Genomic DNA, 19,512 nt, shown 5'->3' on the forward strand with positions numbered 1-19,512 from the left:
GGTGGCCAGCCCTGTGCTGACAGCTCTCCATCCTACCAGGAGGAGCAGGGCCACTCTGGAAGCTACGGGGACCCTTCACAACCCTCCACATGGGGACACGAGTCTGGAATCATGCACAAGACACAAGAGCTGCTGCACCTGGGACGGGAAAGCAGAGTAGAGGAGAAACTTCCTTACGACAAGGCAAACAATGATCTCTCATAAATGAGTAACAGTCCTGCACGCTGCTGGGCGTCCTCACCTTATCTCCCCTACACAAACAAGTCCTGAACTTTGCCTGCTGCTCGGCTCCCGACGTGCCGGGGACCAGAGCCGGGCAGGGCAGCAGGGATGGTGTTAATCACAGGGCTGGCGCGGTGCTGCAAGCCAGCCCCAGCTAACATTTAACCATCATACGCACCAAGCCACTACAGGGGGAAAACAAAAATAAATTAAACTGAGAAGCTGTGCAGGGTTCCTGGCTAGGCTGAGGGGAGCAGCTGTCAGGGCTGAGCTCTTCTGCTTTTTCCAGGGAAGTAGTAACACCCATTTCCAAAGGCTCCTGTTCCAGAGATCAGATGTAACTTTGTCCTAAAGAACGTTTAATCAGTTACGCCAGTTAATAATTTACTCAAAGAGCTGTTCCAAGCTTCCTTTTTTTTTTTTTTTTATTTTATTTTCTCGTTTTTATTTTTCATACCTAGGGTGGGGGAGAAAAAGCAAGAAGGAATTGAAACAAGCTTTGGTTCTCCTCAGGTCAATACCCTGGTCTGCAGCCACACCAAACACCCCCCAACCCATCACTTCCCCCTTGTCAGGGTACAAGTTCTAAGCTCAGGGTGAAGCTGAGGGCTCAGACAGGAAGCAGAGGAGGTCTTGATCTGTGGGACCCACCACCAGGGCTGGGGGCAGATGGATTACACAAATCCAGCACTTCAAAAAGAAATGGAAAAAAGCTGGGAATGGAAACACTACAAAGTTTTCTCTGTGGGAGGGAAACAAAAAGGGGAGAGGAAGAGGCTGAAAAGCAGCAGTAGCTCCAACGAAACTAGGAGTTCAAGGGAAAATCTGCCCACTCCATCCCCAGGAGTGAGCTCCCAACTCCCTTGGCACCTCACCTACTTCCCAGCACAGAGGGGGCCAACACAGGATCTGATAGTCCAGCCTCAGCTCCCACGCTGGCCAGCAATGCTGAAGAAGCAGATGGTGGATGCAGGACCCAGCCACAGGGCTGACAGACACCTGGAGAGGGGCAAAGCCAGGAACCAGCTGCTCTGCTCACAGCGTTTAACATCCACACCGGCAAAAGCCCACCCTCCTACCACTGGTTGTCAGTGCTCCTACGAGCCTCAGCCACAGCTCCCAGCACGGAGCCAGACCCAGGCACCGTCTCTGACCAGGGATGTCTGCTGAGAGATGGTACCTGGTCCCTGGGGAACGAGGAAAGCAGTGGGGCAGCAGAGGCGTGCAGGCGTGGGTGAGCGCGCAGGGGAGCGAGCAGCGAGCCCTGGTCAGGTCTGACTGGGTTTACTGGGTCATGACAGAAGCTGTGTGAGCATGACTGTGCCGGCCTCAGCCTCCCACCAGCAGCCAGCCGGCACAGCACACCCAAACGGGCTGGCCCAGGCGGCACCTCCTTAAAAACCCCATGACCAGCGTCTCTGGAGGAGCAAAAAGCTCTTGATGAGTGAATTTCACAGTCTCACCAAGCTGGATCTGGCCAAAGAAACTGGCCAAAGAAATGAGCCAAAGCTGCCACACACCTCAACAGCCACTGCAGCAGGACGTTCTGTGGGCACAGGAGCCCCTTCCCGCTGCCCCATGGTCCCCAAGTCACAAGACTGCAAAACCTGGGAGCACAAGCTGTTTGCCAGCTGCAGTGCAGGGAAGCTGCGCTGTCTGTGGGGCTGGCAAACAGGGAGAGACCACAGACAGGGTCTTACAGACCCCCCATGGATGTTTCCTCATCAGCACAGCTGAAAATTATGCCAGCTTTTAATTTCAAAGGAACTCAGGAGAAAGAATGGAAGCGGTGGGTGGGAGCAGCAGTTCTCTAGCCTACCCTCAGCATCCATTCGGGATGGCAGGACAGATTTGCAGAGCGGGATAAGACACTTCCCCATCCCACCCCTCCCTAGACAGCTTGTAGTTGTTCCACCAAGATCTAGTAAGGCCCAAGCAGGTTCCCAGAGTGGCTGCTGGACTTTCCTCCTCTCTCATGGGCTGCTTTCCTTGGCATCACACACTACTACAAGCAAGCACTGCCGGTTTCCCAGTGGGAGACAGGGATTTCCAGTGGGTCTTCTCTGGGTTATGGAGCTGCAAAACAGCCTTAACAAAATCCCCATCAGGGACTGCACCAGAAGACACCAACTGCACCCTGCTTTTTTATGGCAGCCCAGCCTGGGCACTCCAAACCCCACACAGCCAATTCCACTCTACTCACTGGGGCCAAGCCTGGCACACGCCCCCGCAGCCACCCCATTCCCACTGTCACTGAACTGTTTTACCCTCCAGGAGACCCGCTCAAGCTGCCCTCAGGTTCAGCCGAAACAGCTCGACCCGTTCCAGGGGAGGGCTGGGGGAAAGGCACCTGCCCCAGGGGATGAGGTGGGGAGAGGCTCCCAGGCGTGGGAACAGCCAGTAAGTTATGGGAAAAGAGCCATCCAGGGATGGGAGGCAAGCCTGGCCCCAGCCCGGATGCGAGCGCAGTGCATTTTGGGCCCCCTTTCCCTGGAGGCGGCAGACCTTGGGTGGGAAATCCTGCGAGATGTGGGAAGAGGAGCCGGGATGGAGGTTGCCAGGCAACTTTAATTCAGCCCTTGACGAACTTCCAGCACTTTGCTTCTGCTGCAGAGCCCAACCAGCAAATGATAAAACATCAGATCTACCCCAAGCCCACAGCGTCCATCTGCCCATTTGCTCGAGGGGTTTGATCCTGGCCTCGTGCCCGGATTGCCCTGCAAGGACACGGGTCCCTTGTGGCAGCACCCCCAAAGGCCAGCCCAAAACACTGTTCCCGGCACAGATTTGCAGGGGCAGGATTTGACCCGTGGGACAGGGCTGGCGCTGCTGCACAGATATTTCTCAACCAGACGGGATTTTTGTCAACAACACAAGAAAAAAAATGCAAACTTGCCAAATGCCCTCCAGGAAGAGGGGACCCGTGCTGGGTCAGGGAGAGAAGGAGCACAGTGACCTCCTGGGAGCCCCTCCCTGGGTTTATTTTAGTTGCTTTCTTTAAACAAAACCATGCTTGACCCTGAGGTGCTTCAGCAGACATACACTAGAGCTTCCGCCATTCAGGAAGCAGATGTACTTCTCCTTTACCCAAATTTGGGATTTGGGCGCAGAGAAGGGGAGGAAGAGCTGCAACATCAGCTTGTCTCACAGAGTACACTTCCCTGCTCCTGATGCAAAGCCCCCACGCAGAGCACAGCCATCGTGGAGCCAGGGAGGCGGGTGGCAGGCTCCTGCAGGCCATGGGAACAGGCTCCAAATTCCCACAGCACAGCCCCCACCAGCCACGAGCACAGCCCAGCACATCCAGCAGAGGAGAGCACCCAGCTCTGATCCCAGAGATGTCACAGCAGGGAGGAGACACGTGAAGCAGCAAAGTGATGGATGGGAGAGTGAGTAGGGACAGCCGGGGATGTGGGCCAGTTTAAGGGGAACCAGTGCTGGAGGGAGCCAAACATCCCTGGAAAGACAAGCTGAGCAGTCAGCAATAAAACTAACAACTAAACAGCCCAGTTTCTGACAGATTCTTCCCACCCAGCACCACGCCTTTTTCGCCATCCCCCTGCTGCATTCCTGTGGGGGATGTTGCCCACCCCACAAGGGGCAGGGATACATGGTGCCCCCCTGCACAGCTGCAGGGATCAGGGTGTGTTAGCTTCTCCCAAGCTCCCTGTTTGCACTAATCTCACAAGAACTTGTTCCTCTCCTCCATCAGGTCGGGTCTGATGTGGAGCAGGAGGTTCAAAGGGGCTGCCACGCAGCAGCAGAGCTCAGTGCCAGGTCCCTGTGAGAGATCTCCAGACATTCTCCTCCAAAACCACCCAAAAAAGTCCAACTGAGAAAATAAGAAAAGCTGCTCTGCCCTGTGCCATGGCTGCCAGGCACAGCTCCAGCTGCTCCTGACACGACACAAGCAGACAGCAAGAGCACAGTGCCCAGGACAGCAGAAGAGATCACTCCTCCACTGCTCACCCTAACGGAAAACCCACCAACACCCTCTGTTAGTTGAAACAGCTCCTTGCCTGGATCCAGAGGCCTTGCTGAGAGATGGCCTGGAAGGGTGCAAGGAGCAGAGGCTGAAGGGCAAACCCTTGCAGCGCAGTGACTGGACCGAGAGCACCAAGGGGTGCCGCAGCCAGCCCAGCCCCAGAACCCCTGGACAGGACAGCAAAACTCCCCTCACAGGAGCAATTCCTCGTGTGCCAACAGCTCTTGCAGGACAGCAGTGAGGACACAGTCCCCGCGGCTCTTCCCCCTCAGACAGCACGTATCTCCCCTTTGGAAGCACCACAGCAGCAGCCCCGTGTTGACCCCACAGCCTGGGAGCACCTGAGTGTACAGCAGGGAGTCGTGCAACAGCGGGAAGTGAAACCGGATGGTGCCGGGGCTTGGTGGCCTCGCTCTGACTTCAGCCACACGCCTCCAGTCCAGGACATGGGGGAGGCAGAGTGCAGCCATCGAGGCCTGGAATATGGGATGCAGATCCCCGGGGCTCCCACCTCCTCCATCATTTAGGAAGAGGCAAGCTTGGTGCTAGCAACATCACCTCCAAACCCCAACACGCTCCATCCCTTTTTCATTTGCAGCGTGACAAGCTTCACCGCTGGCCGGCAGCCCCTCGGCAGCCTGGACAAACGAACAGACAGACAGCCCTCCACATCACAGCAAATTCTCCCAGCAAGGGGGCGTCTGCATCCAAGTGGTTCAGCACTGGATGTGATCTGCGATTCAGCCTTCAAAGGCTTTGTGGCTGAAGCACATTGTCTCCTCAGCAGAAGCAGCAAAATAATTGTAGAATTAAATTCCCAGGAACAATTAGAAAGAAAACAAGAAAAAGATCCCAACCCTAAATGTAAAAGGACATCTCAAAGCCAGCAGATTTCAGGGCTTTTTAAAGCATCTGAATCCATTAGCCCGTCCCTGCGGCTGCACTGCGTTTCATTTCACTGGGCTCATACAATGCAAGACACGGAATTAACTTGGGTGTTTGTTTAGAGCCGGTTTGTCTTCCAGTTATTTTCCAAAGCCAGGTTTGAGTTTCAAAGCTGTTTCTTGGCAATGCCCGGGGTTCCCACCGTCAGGATGGTGCGGGGCTTTCCCAAGGGGAAACAGAGGCTCAGGAATCACACACAACCTGGGGTCTCCTTGGAAGCAGGGCCAAGAGGTGGAGCACAACCCAACTTGTTTGCAGTGAACATGGGGCTTTCTGCTGCAAGCCTGTTCCCCTCCCTTTTATTTATTCCAAAGATAAACTGTTTTCTTTTCCAAAGTCCAGCAAAACCAGATGACGGGAGCAGTTTTAGGGCTTTCAGTTTCAACAGTATCTTCTTGTTTCCTCTGCTTTCCCTCCAACAAAGCTTCAATTTGGGGTCAAACCCGATTTTGATATTCCACTTTGCATTCAAAGCTGTGCAGCACGAAGCAGTAACATCTGGCCTTTCCCACAGTTGTTTGCATACCACCAGCTTTGCTGCCCCAAAATCAGATCCCCGCATTATTTACATGGGCTGGGCTTTGCAGCAGGCAAACAGTCACCCTCCATCAGGTAACGGAGGTGGGATTGTACCTGGAGGGATCTTTTAAACAACAAGAAAAGCAGAACCCAGAGCACACCCTGAACCACAAAGCTGCACCCCAGCCCCTACACTGAAAAGTTACCTGGTGCCTAAAACCCCTGGCCTCCTTCATCTCTGAACAGCAGAGCTCAGGCCCCAGGAGGAAGGAGGGGGTGGCTTTGGTGATGACCTTGCTGTGGCAGAGCCCTCATGCTTGTAAATCACGAGGAGCTGGTGGCACAGCCAGCCAGGGAGGAATGGAGGTGGCAGCGTTTCCTCCTAAAGCGCCAGAGAAGGGTAGGGAGATCTCAACTTTGAACAGGAACAGTCACCTACCCAGTACCACTGTCAGGGGGGGTACATAAAAAAGTCTGGGGGCATCACCTCTCCCCTCCAAGAAGCAGCAGGTCCCCTCTCACAAAACCACCCATCACACGAGCTGCTTCCCAACAAATTGCCAAGCAGAGCCGGCAGGCAAGTGCAGGGAAATTCCCCACACGCGGCCAGGCGAGGCTGGCACCACATCTCCACTGCGCCCACCGCTGCCCTCCTGCACGGGGTGCCCCCTCACCGATCTTGCTAAACACACCTGGATGCTTTTTCCTGGCACATGACCTTGCCAGATTTGCTGAATAAACCTCCCAGCTCCAGCAAACCCACTGCATTCCTGGTGGGTAAAGTGGTGAAATGTTCAAATAGATGTTGGAAAAGGCGGGGGGGATGGGGTAGGGGGGAGAACAAAGCCTCATCTGCAGGAGCTGAAAGGGCGGTTCGGATTTGGGGGTTTTTTTTCCCCCCCTCGGGTTGCAACACAAAAACAAAGTCTTGATAGGGATCTCTCCTGCTGCATCCCTTTGGGCAGAGCAAGCCTGGCCAAACCAAGATGAAGCACAGACGTGTCCTGCAGGGCACACACGCAGCATCTGCGGCTGCCATGGTCACCCTGCCCAGGTTCGGGGTTCAGGAGGGGGGGCCCCAACCAGCGCCTGCTGCAGAGGGAAGCAATGCCGCCGGAGCCCACAGTGGCGGGCCAACTAGCACCAAAAGTGCCGCTGTTGTTATTAATAATTTCCCTGCATCTGAGCAGAACTCCTCATCCATTTTGGGAAGCCTCTTTGTCTTAGGAAACTGTTTTTCTTTTTTGGCACCCGAGGAGCCTTTTCATGGTTCCCTCTCCCACTTCACGCTCTCGGTTTAAAGGCCAGGCACAAGTCACTGGGCCACCTGGGCACTGATGGAGTGAGCAAAGAGAGCCTCAAATTCCAGTGCTGCGGGTACTTCCCACCTTTGCATTGGCACAAAGATGCAGAGAGGCCCCCAGCATCCGCTTTGCCTGGGGGCCATCTGCAGCCCCCACAGCAATGCATCCCAAGGAGGTGAATCTGGACAGGACAAGGCTCAGACAAGCCACATTCCATGACCACCTCCTGATTTCAAAAGGGAAGGAGAGGGGGGCAGGGATCGCACTGCACCACCTGCATCGGTTTAGTACCTCGTCCCAGCCATCTGAAACACCAGCTGACCACAGTTAATGCTCGGCCTTCCCAAACATCTCCAGCAGTTCTCATCCCTACAGCCCCTGATCCCCACAGCCTGCTGGGGAAGGAAGGGGTTGTATCCAGCCCTCCCTGACCACAGCTGCTGCCCTGTCTCTCCACAGTTCCTATCGTCGTGTTCCCTCACTACCCCAGCACGCTCCCCCAACGCACATACCCAGATCCCCCACACCCCAAACCTGTCTCCAAAGAAAGCTCCTGCACTGCCACCAGATCCAGCATATCTCACCTCCCCTCCTGCTCATCATCCCCAAATCCTCCCCTGCCTGAACCCCTCTCCATGCTGCTTCCAGGGTTCTGCCCTCTTATTTCCCCCAACGCATTATTTCAACGGCGGCAGGTCAGAGCCCTGCTCCTCTTTTTCTGGACCCTTCCTGCGAGCAGCACCCACAGCAAACACCCCAGATACTGCCTGTAGACTCAGCACCCGAGCAGATAGAACCAGCATTCCAAATCCTGCTCGCGGACCCGGACCAAGACGCGGCGCTCCAGATCCAACAGCCCAACCCCGCCTGTGGATCCGGCGCCCCTAATCCTTCCTGCGGACTCGGCAGCAGGGATCCAGCACCCCGAAAACCCTGCCCGCAGACCCAGACCCGACCCTGAGCCGGCACCCCAGGACCCCCCAAGCGACTGAACGCCCGGCCCCGGCACTCCGCTCTAGCTCCTGCCCGTGGGCTGAGCGCCCGGCCGCAGCCGTGCGCACGCAGGACCCGCAGCCAGCCGCGCGATCCAGCCTCCCGCATCCTGCCTGCGGACGCGGCGCCCCGACCCAGCGCCCCCCGGCCCGCGGACCCGCACCCCCCCCGGCCGCGCTCGCGTCCCCTCGGTACCTGCCCGGTGCGGTGCGGTGGTGCGGGCAGGGCAGGGTAGGGCTCGCACGGCTCGGCTGCGCTCGCACAGCCCGGCTACGCGCGGCCGCACCGCGCCGGACCGAGCCCGGGCCCCGCACTGCCGCCTACCGGCACCTGCGTGGATGAGGAGGAAGAAGAGGAAGAGGAGGAGGTGGGGAGCGGAGCGAAGCAGGGACGCCCCTGCCTGCGTTGCGTGGAAGCAGGTGGCGGCATTTCCCCCGGCAGAGTGGCGGGCAGGCAGGGACGGGATGCTGCCGTGCAGCCCCCGGTCGGCCCCCAGCAGGTAGGGTGGGCTGGGGGTTCAATCAGTGCAGGATGTTTGGGTGATGCAGCCCCCAAAAGGCCCTTGTGAACGCCCTTTGCAAAGTCAGGGAGGCAAAGGGCTGGTGTTGTGGACTTGTGACTGTGAAAAAGCGTGACTGAACGCAGATAAGCGTCATCGTACTCTGCCAGCACAGCAAGCACACGCTACCAGTACCATCACCCCGCAGCCCCCAGTAAGAGGCACCGGTGTCAGCACAGCACAGCCGCCCAGCAGTGCCGTGGTGCTCACTAAGGTTCCTTGCTCCTCAAAGTCACCCCAGCACCCTGCACTGCACGCCTGAGTCAGGCACGGTGCCCCATCTTCCCTCTGCTCTCAGCACGTCTCGCCATTCACCCATGGCGGAAGGTTGTTTGGAAACACAGGCAGGTAATGGTTTCTCTGGGGCACTGTGTGGAGCCTTTTTATCCTGGGTGGCTTCTGCAGCTCCTCCCCATGTGGAGGAGCTGCCAGGTCCAGGCCTGTGTTTGCTTTCCTTTCGTAAGCTTCCAGCACCTGGCCAACCCTCCCTCCTCACTCCTCGCAGCAGCAGCAGGCCTCCTGAAAGCAAAACTCTGAGCCAACACTGTGTGTAATCAGCAGGTTGGATCTAGGGCAGTTGGAAATCAGCTGGAGCAGGAGGTGGGGAAATGCTGTACACTGGATTACGGCTCTCCCTGGGTTGGCAGGGTGGCCAGGTGATGCCAGCCCATGTTTACAAAGCCATGTGGTGCCCAGTCCCAGCACCATCACCTCTGGATGCCAGTTCATCCCCCCGACTCCACACCAACCCCTCCCAGGAGTGGGGTCTCCAGGAAGGGGACAAAGGCCACTCCAACCCCACGCCCTGCAGACCTGGAGCCAGACCCACAGCAGGGTAAAGGGTTGAGCAGGTTGTGCTACAGTTGCTGAGCATTGTCTGGGGACGAAGGTCAGCTCTAGTTAAGATTCCACCACCTTCTGGACCTTTAGGGTCAGTAAAGATGGCAAGGCCAGGGTGTTCCTGTGGGGAGCCTGACTTGCAATTCTCAAGGCCTCTGACTGCCAGGATCCTACCTCCTACAAACACTGTATGTGGGAGGGAGTGTAACAGAGGTTTGAAACCCCCCAGTCCTCACCCACCAATGAGTCTCAGCTGAGGAGGGACTCATCTGAGTGCTCCTGATGACAGGTGGCTCTGTCACCCTTGCACACACTCCCCGGGCAGCCACCACCCCCTCTCTGAGCACCATATCCCAGGACCCATTCTTTTCCCCACTCTCAGAGCAGACTCTCCCCACCTCCTCAAGCACTCCCTACCTCCCTGCCCTCGCCTCCTGTGTGCTCCAGAAGCTAATTACCATTTCCTCCTGTCCTTGGGCAAAACCCAGCGTCTCCTCCGCCCCCCGCTTTGCCTCGCCCCTCTGCCCACCCTGCGGAAGTGGGAGGCCCACGCACTGGGAGCCAGGCAGGGATGTTCTTGGCCAGCCTGTCTTACCTAGGTGTGGGGCGTTCAGGTGCTGCAAGGCAGCTGGTCCTCCATAGCCCCTCCAAACCCCATTCCCTACCTTAGCAGAGGCTCAGCTTGAGGCTGTGCGACCAGTTATGGGGAGAACTGGTCCATGAGAGCTGGGGAAAGGGGTGCCAGGGCTGGGACAGGGCTGCCCAAAGCTCCCTCTCATCCAAGGCACTGTGCCCGTCCCATCCTGCAACAGCACTCCCTGCCTCCCACGTGGCTGGAAGCCGAACCCAGCACAATTTGGAGCTTCGTTAGCTGCTGGCCTTGCAGTAGGATAATTAGTGCGTGAGTGCAGAGCAAGCCGAGCCTGGCGCGACCAGCACTGCGCTTTTACAGGCCCGAGCTTGCGAGGCTTTAATTAATTAACACGAGTCATTGGCAGCTGGAAACAGATCTATTTTCAGAGCTTTGCCTGCTCTGCTGCCCCCATGAGATTAACTGAAGGAATTTAGGGCTCCGCAAGGTTGAAGGCCAGGGTCTTTCTCTTCTCTTCTTTGCATGGCTTTCCCAAGAGTCAGAGTGGGTTCCAGGTAGCAGGAGCCCAAACAGACCCAACCCTCTCCTGTAGTTGCATCTCTCAATATCCACGGGTTGGTTCTGCCAAGCAGGGAGGTCTGGCTCCTGCTTCAACCCTAGCCCAGAGCCAGGAAGGTGCTGGAAGGGGAATTTCCTATTGGGGCAGTTCTAGAATCATAGAATCATTAAAGCTGGAAGTGATCTCCAAGATCACTGAGTCCAGCCTCTCACCAAAAAATACCTGGTCAACAAAACCACAGCACTAAGTGCCATGTCCAGTAGATTCTTGAACATCTTCAGGGATGGTGACCCCACCACTTCCCTGGGCAGTCCATTCCAATACTTTAACACACTTACAGAGAATAAGTTTTTCATGATGTCCAATTTGAACCTCCGCTGGTGCAGCTTGAGGCCATTTCCTCTTGTCCTATCATTTGTTACTTGGGAGAAGAGAGTGACCCTCACCTCCTTTCGAGCAACTGTAGAGTGACATGGTCTCTCCAGAACATCCTTTTCTCCAGGTTAAACAACCCCAGCTCCATCATCTGCTCCTCATAAGATTTACAGCCCTACAACGCCTATCCCAGCCCAGGGGCCAGCCCAAAGCAGGGGACCCTTTGAGTCATAACATGGTGCCTCGGGAAGCCCCCCCTCCCCAAAACCATCCCAGATTTTATCTGTAATGCTCTCTCCCTGTTATTCCAAACTGCCTTTAGGAAAAGGAAATGCTTTCACGCCCTCATCACCAGCCCAGAGACTGGTTACTGTTTAATTTCTTGTTGTCACTTAAGCAGCGTGTCCCACAGGGAGAGGACAGCGTAGAGCAGGCTCTGCCATGTCACAGCCCCGTCCGTACGTGGGCCAGCTGCCCAGCACAGCACAGCACAGCCCCACCGCTCCTGCACGTGGCAAAACCAGGCAGATGCCAACAGCCGGCATTTTGGGGTTCAGCTGTTTGCGCCGCACAGCTCTGCCCATGGCAGCGAGCGGAACAGCTCCCAGACAGCCCCTTTCACCCCTCGGATGCCTAGGGAGCCAGGGCAAAGCCATGGCAGCTCTCACGTTTCACTTGGCACCGCACCCTCATCCCGGCCGGCATCCCAGATGACGCGAGGAATTATAACAGGGCCACGACACCGTGAAATATTGATGGGATTAGCGCGGATCAGCTCTCCCAGCACACACGCTGCGCTCGCCCCGAGCCTGGGAGACGGCGGCCTGCACCCACTCAGGCTGCAGCTCAGCGCTGCCGGCTGCTCCCTGCCAGGCACCTCCCCAGCCACCGCCAGCCCGCAGCCTTCCTGGAGGGACACCCAGACCCCCTCAGAGCATGGAACGACGTGATTTAAGGTGCTTAATGCGTGAGACTGTTCTGCCCCAAGTGCCTCAAGGTCTGCTGGGGATGAACCTTTGTCTGGCTCGGTTGTAGCTCGGCACCAATTGTCACCCTGGGCCCTGGGGGACCCTCACCCTGCCTGCAGTCCCAAAACATGCCAGCCCCCAGATTCCAGCCCTCTTTCCCCCTCCCCTGCATGGCCAAGATTTTAGAGGACGTGCCACACACTGGGGTGTCCAGGGTGACTCGTTGTAAGACCCCCACACTCCCCACTGCTGTATGTCCCCTCTCCCACTACTGGGAACCACGTTTGGTCAGACAGAGGATTTTGTTGTGCATCATAGAGGTGTAAATACAAACAACTTGGCAGGATCAAATAGCAGCCAGGATTAAGTTAGAAATACACTGGCAGGGTGCACACCGTGGGAGCAGCATGTCACAAAGGGCTCTGTTTTGGAATTGCTGCAGTAACAGGGCATTAGCGCCTATCAGACCCATGGGGTTGACCAGGATCCTCAGCCTTTGGTAGGAAACTGCTTCCTAAGGCAGGCCTGGCTTCTCCTCAGCAATACCTGCAGCCTGTCTTTCCCTTGCCCCAGGTAAGAAAAAGTAAGATAAAACTCCAGATCTGGGATTTGGTTTGCCAGCCTCTGTGGTCCGAGAGGCAGCAGGCATCCAACCATTTCAAGCTCCTCTCCAGACTGATTTAAAAGCCAGCTGAGAGTTACAAAATCACGGTGCTCCAGCCGCTGGGGTTTTACGAAACCCACAAAAGAGTTGTGAAACTCAGGCTAAGGCCATGCCAGCCCACACCGCAGCGAGAGGCTTGTTACAAAGTCAAAACCACCAGCGGAAAAACGGGTACTTTCCCCTTCTGACGTGAGAAAGTAACAAGCAAAACAACCTTTTTCCGGGCCCCTCCATCCCTCAGCCACGCTGTGAGACCTGTGCTGCTGCTTTACCTGCCTCCATGGAAAAAAAGCCCAATGGGGAGCACACCAGCCGCACACCACGGGGCAGTCTCACTGCTCCAGCACCCACCACCTCATCAGGCTCCTCTGCCCACCGCGGGAGCAGCCCGCCCAGATTCCAGGCCGGCAGAGCTGTGTGAAGCAGAGGAACAGAAAAGACCCCATGGTGTTGCCTGGACTCCGACAGCAGCACTTGGGGCTTCCCAGCAGCTGAGTACACACTCACCAGGCTTGGCTTTGTTTCCCGAGAGCGTCATGGACTCGTCAAACCAAGCGTGATGCTCCACAGATTAGCCCCGGGAAAAAAAAAATATTCCAGTGGGCACAGAGCAGGAAAGGCTTGAGAGCCTCTTCCCCTCAAGTCATTGAGCAAACTTTCCAAACCACTGTTTCTTCAGGCTGAGAGCCAGCAGGGAAAATTACAATTGCAGAAGAATTTGTCTGAGAAAGTTATAAGGAGATGGGAAAAGGCAGGGGCAGACCAGAAGAGCCAGCCTGTGCTGCAGCCCCTCCAGCCCAAGGCTCAGCTTCAGGGAGGCACGGGGCTTTCCCCCCCAGCTCAGTACAGCGCAGAGTCCCTGCCACGACTTCCTGCAAGATCACATGCTGCATTTCTCCTCCCATAAACGCTTGGCAGTGGAAACCGGGATGTTCTGCCCAAGGCCATTTGTTGATGAAGGCTGCCAGGTGCCGGCAGCCCCAGCCGCAGAGCCAAGCACCGTGCCAGGGCAGATCTTCTCAAGGGAGAAGCAGCTGAGTCACAGCAGCCTCCGATCCGTTCCCACAAGCCCGGCTGCAAGAGACGCACGGGAGTTCACGGAGGACAGGCGCTCACACGGGGAGCTGGCAGGGTTTGGGTTGCTTGTCTGCAAACCTCTCTAAGCCAGCGGAAAGCATCTCCCTGGCTCGGGATCTGTCGGCAGCGTGCCCTCAGGGAAGGGCTGGTGAGACTGCGGGAGGGCAGGGTCCTGACCTGCCTTTCAACCAGGAGGAGCTGCTTCGGGATGCTCCTGCAGCATGGGGGGGGAACGCCAGCAGGCACTGGGAGTTCCATTAGAAAATTAGAGTTTTGAAGCTCATTGTGGGGTCTTGCCCCGAGTCCGGGGCAGGAGCGGGACAAAGGTGGCTGCAGGCAGGGAAGAGACAGAGGAATACCTCCCAGAAAAGTGACTTGCTGGGCTGGATGTAGACAACCCCTCTGCCCATCATCCCAGCTGCTCCCAGTAAAAGCAGGCAGGCTCCAGCCTGGCCGGGGAGCACAGGGGAGTCTCTCTCTGTGGTAGGGCACAGACCCCTATGTTTTCCCCTGCATGGCAGGTCAGGTCTCTGCCACACACTGCCTAGAGCAGTAACACAAATACCCGGGGTTGCATGAGGGATAGGATAAGACTGGTGGCAATTAAAAGCTGCTCTCTGGGGTGAGCCAACTTGCACCCCCAGAGCTAAAGCCAGGAAGGTGCAGGTTGGCCCCCAGCATCCACCCTCTGCGCCAAGCCATCAGACAAGGATCCATGTCCCCACAGCTTCACCTTTTTGTTGTCTGTGTCACTGCGCCCAAGCAACCTCTCTCCCAGCCCTGCCTCCTCCAGCCAAATGTTTGGATGACCCGTGGGCATCCTACCCCTCCTTCCCAGGCACCAAATCCCTACGCTGCTGTCTCTGCCACCAAAGAAGAAACAACCCCAGCAGTGCAGTAAATAACGCCCCCCACACACAGCAGAGCTCTGGCAAGCAGAGACGGGCACATCCATCACTCTCGCAGTTTTTCTTCAGCTCTGACACTTTGATAGGGGCGAGGGGGTGGGGAAGGAAAGTAGCTTCCAAAATTTATGAGCTAAGATTTAAAAATATAGTCTCCCAGAAGCACTGCAAAACCCAGAGATGGTGAAGGAAACTGGTTTAGAAGTTGCCTTTAGAAACGAATGCAAAAGCTGTGTCTGCCTTGGAAAGAGGGATTCGAGAAACCTGCACGGCTGATGTCACAATCCACATCCCCGGTGGGATCAGTTTGCAAGTCACAGCTCTCCGTGCCGCGCATTACAAGTAAAGTGAAAGGTAGAGGTAGCAAATGATGGGTTAAAATCCCTCCAGCCCAACGGTAATGTCACCCTCAGTGCAGACAGGATTTGGACTGTCACCTTCAGTCTCCCAGGGTTTCTCCTCTACATCCCTTACCTTCCACTCGTACATGCATAGCCAGCCTTTCCTTTTGGAAACAGATCCCCTTTATGCAAAGAGCAGAGCTTGTTGCAGTAAATTTAGCTGAAAACATCTCTGCCACAGGGAATCACATATCAAATAATAAAGCCAAATTAATGTCAGGAAGAGCAACCACAATATTGGAACCCTTGGTCTTTACAGATGGACTGTCCCTCAGCAGGGTGCTGCAGAATAAACAGCTGAAAAACGTTACCCGGTCATTAAAAACATCTAAAAGTAATTTAGCCTGAGTGACAATGATGCTCAAAGCAAGTTGTTTGTCTGCAGAGATAAAAGGAGCTATTTCAAGATTGCGTTTTTGTTGTAGTTTTCTGTTAAAGTCAGAAAGGACTGAAAAACGCTGAGCTGACAGCCTTGCCCGCAGAGCCCTGGTGCTGTGGCAGTGCTGTGGGGAGCATCGCCATGAGCTGCTCTGATCTCCCCTGCCATCACTCTCCCATATTCCCTGGAAGGATGCTCAGAATGGTGCGGGAAGATGGTCCCCGGGGCCACCACAGCATCTCTACTGCATTACAGTGCCTTTTAAGATGATGGTTTTGCTATGGAAACATCTCCCTCCTAACAACAGATCTGTCAGCACGTGTCCCAAAAGCAGACCAGCATTCATTACAGGATAATTTTGCTTCCCTGTGATGGAGGCCAGGGACTTATCCTTTCCATGCTTTTCTTTTAAAAAACAAACCAACCAACCAACCAACACAAAACCAAAAAAAAAAATCCAACAAAACCAAGCAACGTGAATATCTGGGTTCACCCATCAACAGCATGGCATGAGCCCAGGGTTCCTCTAAAATCTCCTCGTAAGCACATTTTTGGTGGGCTCTTTGGACACACAGAGCATTTCAAATGCCCAGCGTTAAATATTTCAGGTGAAACATAACTCTTCTAAGTGCAGCCAGCCTTACTCTGAAGCTCCAGTTCTGTGAAATTTCCCAGCAGCCTTCAGGAATTGATTTGCTTCTTGCTGGTACCTTCTTTCTGTGCTGTTCAACTGAGTTAATGTATTCCTAAACCTGCTTTTTTTTTCTCCCCCTACATAATCAGATTTTAGGAGGCTGCAGTGAGATGCCTTACAAGCAGGTTTTGTCCTTAGGTGTTTTCTGAGCGGGCTGCATCCCCCACATCCTGGTGCTTTAGCACATCTCTGTACGATTCCAGTCAGCTGAATTCCTTTGATTCATGTTCCTGCATATCCATACAGCTAATTTACCTTTATTAAAAGGAAAAAAAAAAAAAAAAAAAAAAAAAAAAAAAAAAAAGGAAAGGAAATAAGAGGAGCTATTAAGAAGGACAGTGTCAAGGCCAGCAGAGCGAGTGCCGGAGGGCTGGGTTAATGAGCTGCGTGGTTGCTGCTGTCCAAGTGCCCAGGCTGGCTGGAGCCAGGAGCTGCTGCCCCAGCAGGGCTGACTCAGTCCTTCACTGGGCAGGCACAGGCTGCAGGGCCCTGCACCCCTAAGCTTTGGTGTCCACAGTTAACCTCACTTGCTCCAGCCTCCTCCCTGGTATTTTCCAGAGGAGGGGCCCTGTGTGCCTTCAGCTTGGGACAAGCCCCCTGCTCAGCCCAATTCCTGTGCTTTGGGGAGAAGGTGAAACACAAATACGGATAAACGGATTTGCCCTCACGTCTCACAGAAACTCCACTCTGTTCAGTCCTGTGGGCCGGACAAGGACGCTTCCCCACCGCTGTCTGTGCCAGCAAGGTCACTGAGCTGGGCCCTGGCAAGGACACTTCCAAGGAGAGGGAGCAGGGATTTGCAAGGCTCTCGTCACGATCATTTATTCTTGTCATTTCTGACCCTCAGGGTAGGAAGAACATCAGAGCACTGCAGGCACAAAACAACAGGCTTTGTAGGTCATATCAGCGTGTAAAGTACCATTAGGAACCACAGCACAAAGCATGAATAACACTTCCTTTATTCCATCATATACCTCAACGCCCTTTAAATAAATGCAACTGGTTTATTGTGGACGAGGTTTGTACCAGACGCCGGCTCGGGGACTCAGGGCTGAAATGGAGCTGGAGCAGCAATTTTGCTCTCTCCCCTGACAAGAGAGAGTGTCTGCAGCACTATCTGGTAGGCTTAGCGGTGGTCCAAGCCAAACCAGGCAAAAGAGCCAGGAGAACACTGTAAATCATCCTTGCAGAGATTTACGTTCTGCCCATCAAACCAGAACCACAAAACACATGTCCTTCCGTGCTCCTCTCCTCTCTCTGAAGGACACCAAGGCAGGAAAAAACTTTGAAGGACTCCAAGCTTAGAAAGGGACCTTCAAGAGCCAATCGCATCGTTTCTGAAAAGCCACCGACAGTCAGCCTCGATGGCTTAAATCCTAAAATCCTTTCAGCAAATTATGACCTCGATTGCTAAAAATGATCAGATAACACAAAGGCAGAGAGAGATGCGCAGTGAGTCATCGCCCCCAAGCATTTGAACGCCCTTTGGTCTCTGCCGGAGTGGGGTGAGGTTGCCCCCAAGAGGCAAATCTGACACAGCAAGCAGAGAGGAAAAATGCTGAATTGTGCTCTAGAGGTACCACACAGGAAGGATTTTTTTTAAAAAGTCTCCTCCTCTGCTCTTATTTGTACTTCTCCCTAGCTGCAAACATGCATGGATGGGGTGGAAGGGAAGAGGAAGAAGGTCAGCTCTGGCATGTGGTTGGCTGTGTTCTGCTGGAGCTCCTGAACCACACAACTTGTTTTCCTAGTCTCACTCACAGGGTTATTAGAAAGATCAAAAAAATGTCACTGAGTTTTCTTCAGCCAAATGAAACATTTGATCCCATACACCTCACTAGGCTCCTTCGGAGCAAGGGCTGGCACCACCTCCAACAGCAACTTCTGTCTCAAGAGCGGATGGTGAGACACAATGGTGGACACCACAGACAGTTTGGAAACTGGGGTGACATGAAATCCCTCAGCTGTTCCCATAAAGCACACGGGCAGTAACACAGCACTGGATCAAATCCTAGCACCTTGCAGGGGGTGAAGGAACAGGACAGACATCTGTGATATCTCCCCAGCAGACGCTCCACCCTCCAGGGATCAGCAGCCTGGCGCTTTCTCAGCCAGGGAGAACCGCTTTCATTTCACAGAACCCCGCTGCATTTTTCTGCCATAAAATGCTCTTTGAACCTCAAAGCTTTTAGCATCCGCAGCATCCCGAGGCAAGCAGATCCCCCGCTCCTGTCTCCTTTTGTTTGCTTTGAGCTTTCCTGATAATAAAAGAACTACGGGGTCTGAAGCCATATTACAGAGTGCCATTGAAACGCTTCTCCTTATTTGCTCTTTTTCAGGCCATTTAATTGTTGAGCTCTCCATCTTACTTTCCAACACTACGACTGTTTCAGAGAGCCGCAGCCGACTTAGGGCCGCTACAATTTCTTCCTGTCCTTTACACACTCAGAGTCTCCCTCACAAAGGGCTAAACCTGTGACATAACCACGGATTTAACCCTTCCTGCAGCCGCTTTTCAAGAGGACACGGTCCAAACACCCAAGCTGAGATGCACCCAGGGTACTCACTGCTCCTGCACCAGGCTCCTCGTGGGTCCCCCTGTCCTGCTCAGCCGGAGAACATTCCCGCATCCCCAGCACGAGCCCCTGCCGCAGCACCTCAGCTCACTGTCAGCTCCAAACTGGAAGCGTCATCTCCAAAATTACTGTTGCGCTGCCTCCTGCCAGACTCTTAATTAGAGGAAGGCTGACACAGTTTCTCAGCAAACGGCGTTCGCATACTGCGGGGAAAAAAACAGAATGAGGGCAAGAGGAAAAATGGGCTAATCAGAGAAAATCAACTGGAGGGAAAAAACACATTGCATTGCGCAAACCTTACCATAACAATGCTGGAGCACAAAATACTTGGCGGGGGGGGAGGAATGGGTTAGTACACAGGGGAGGCTGGCAGCACTTCACAAAGGTGGAGGAGAGCTGACATGCAGTGCAGCATCTCAGCATCCTCACCTGGCAGGCCTCTCCTCACAGCCTGGTTAGGGCAAAGGGGACACGCTCAGTCGCCAGGACGCAGATCAACGTGTGGAGCCCATGGCTGCTCTGCATGATTTACACTGCCCTTATAAAAGCCTGCAGTGTGAATAAAGCATGAAACTGAATGCCTTGCTCTCCCTCTCCCCGCCACTGCCCCAGGCAGCTTGAAGCTATTGTTTTTATTCCAGCTGCAGCCTGGTGGTCAGTCCAGAGAGGAGAGGGACCCTCTGCTCCTGCATCTGCTCCGAGAGCCAGGAGTTTCATCACGCCTCGGGAGAAGAGCCTGAAACCCAAAGGCAAAGCCCCAGAGCCTGCATCCAACCCCAGCTGACAGCACTCACTGCTCGGGTGAAGGACTCATCCCGTAGCACAAAAGCAGCACAAACCCATTTACCCTTTCTGCTTCTCTCTGCGAGAGGGAAGGAGCATCGCTCGCCCGGCTTCAGGCAGCTTCAGCTGCAAATGCAAACCCAAAGGGAAGCACTGGGACAAGGGTGTGTGA

The 19,512-nt window shown here is 54.8% G+C and overlaps 1 protein-coding gene across 2 annotated transcripts in view; it reads right to left on the reverse strand.

The window, feature by feature from the left end:
* SEMA4G (semaphorin 4G) overlaps nucleotides 1–19,512 on the reverse strand; it is a 33,215-nt gene that overhangs the window by 10,456 nt on the left and 3,247 nt on the right. For both annotated transcript variants that reach the window (XM_040071918.2, XM_040071916.2), the window contains exon 2: nucleotides 18,549–18,760. The gene's annotated coding sequence lies outside the window, so the exon portion shown is untranslated. The remainder of the gene's footprint in view (nucleotides 1–18,548; nucleotides 18,761–19,512) is intronic.

Source organism: Hirundo rustica, chromosome 8 (genome assembly GCF_015227805.2).
Source record: "Hirundo rustica isolate bHirRus1 chromosome 8, bHirRus1.pri.v3, whole genome shotgun sequence".
Lineage (NCBI taxonomy): Eukaryota > Metazoa > Chordata > Aves > Passeriformes > Hirundinidae > Hirundo > Hirundo rustica.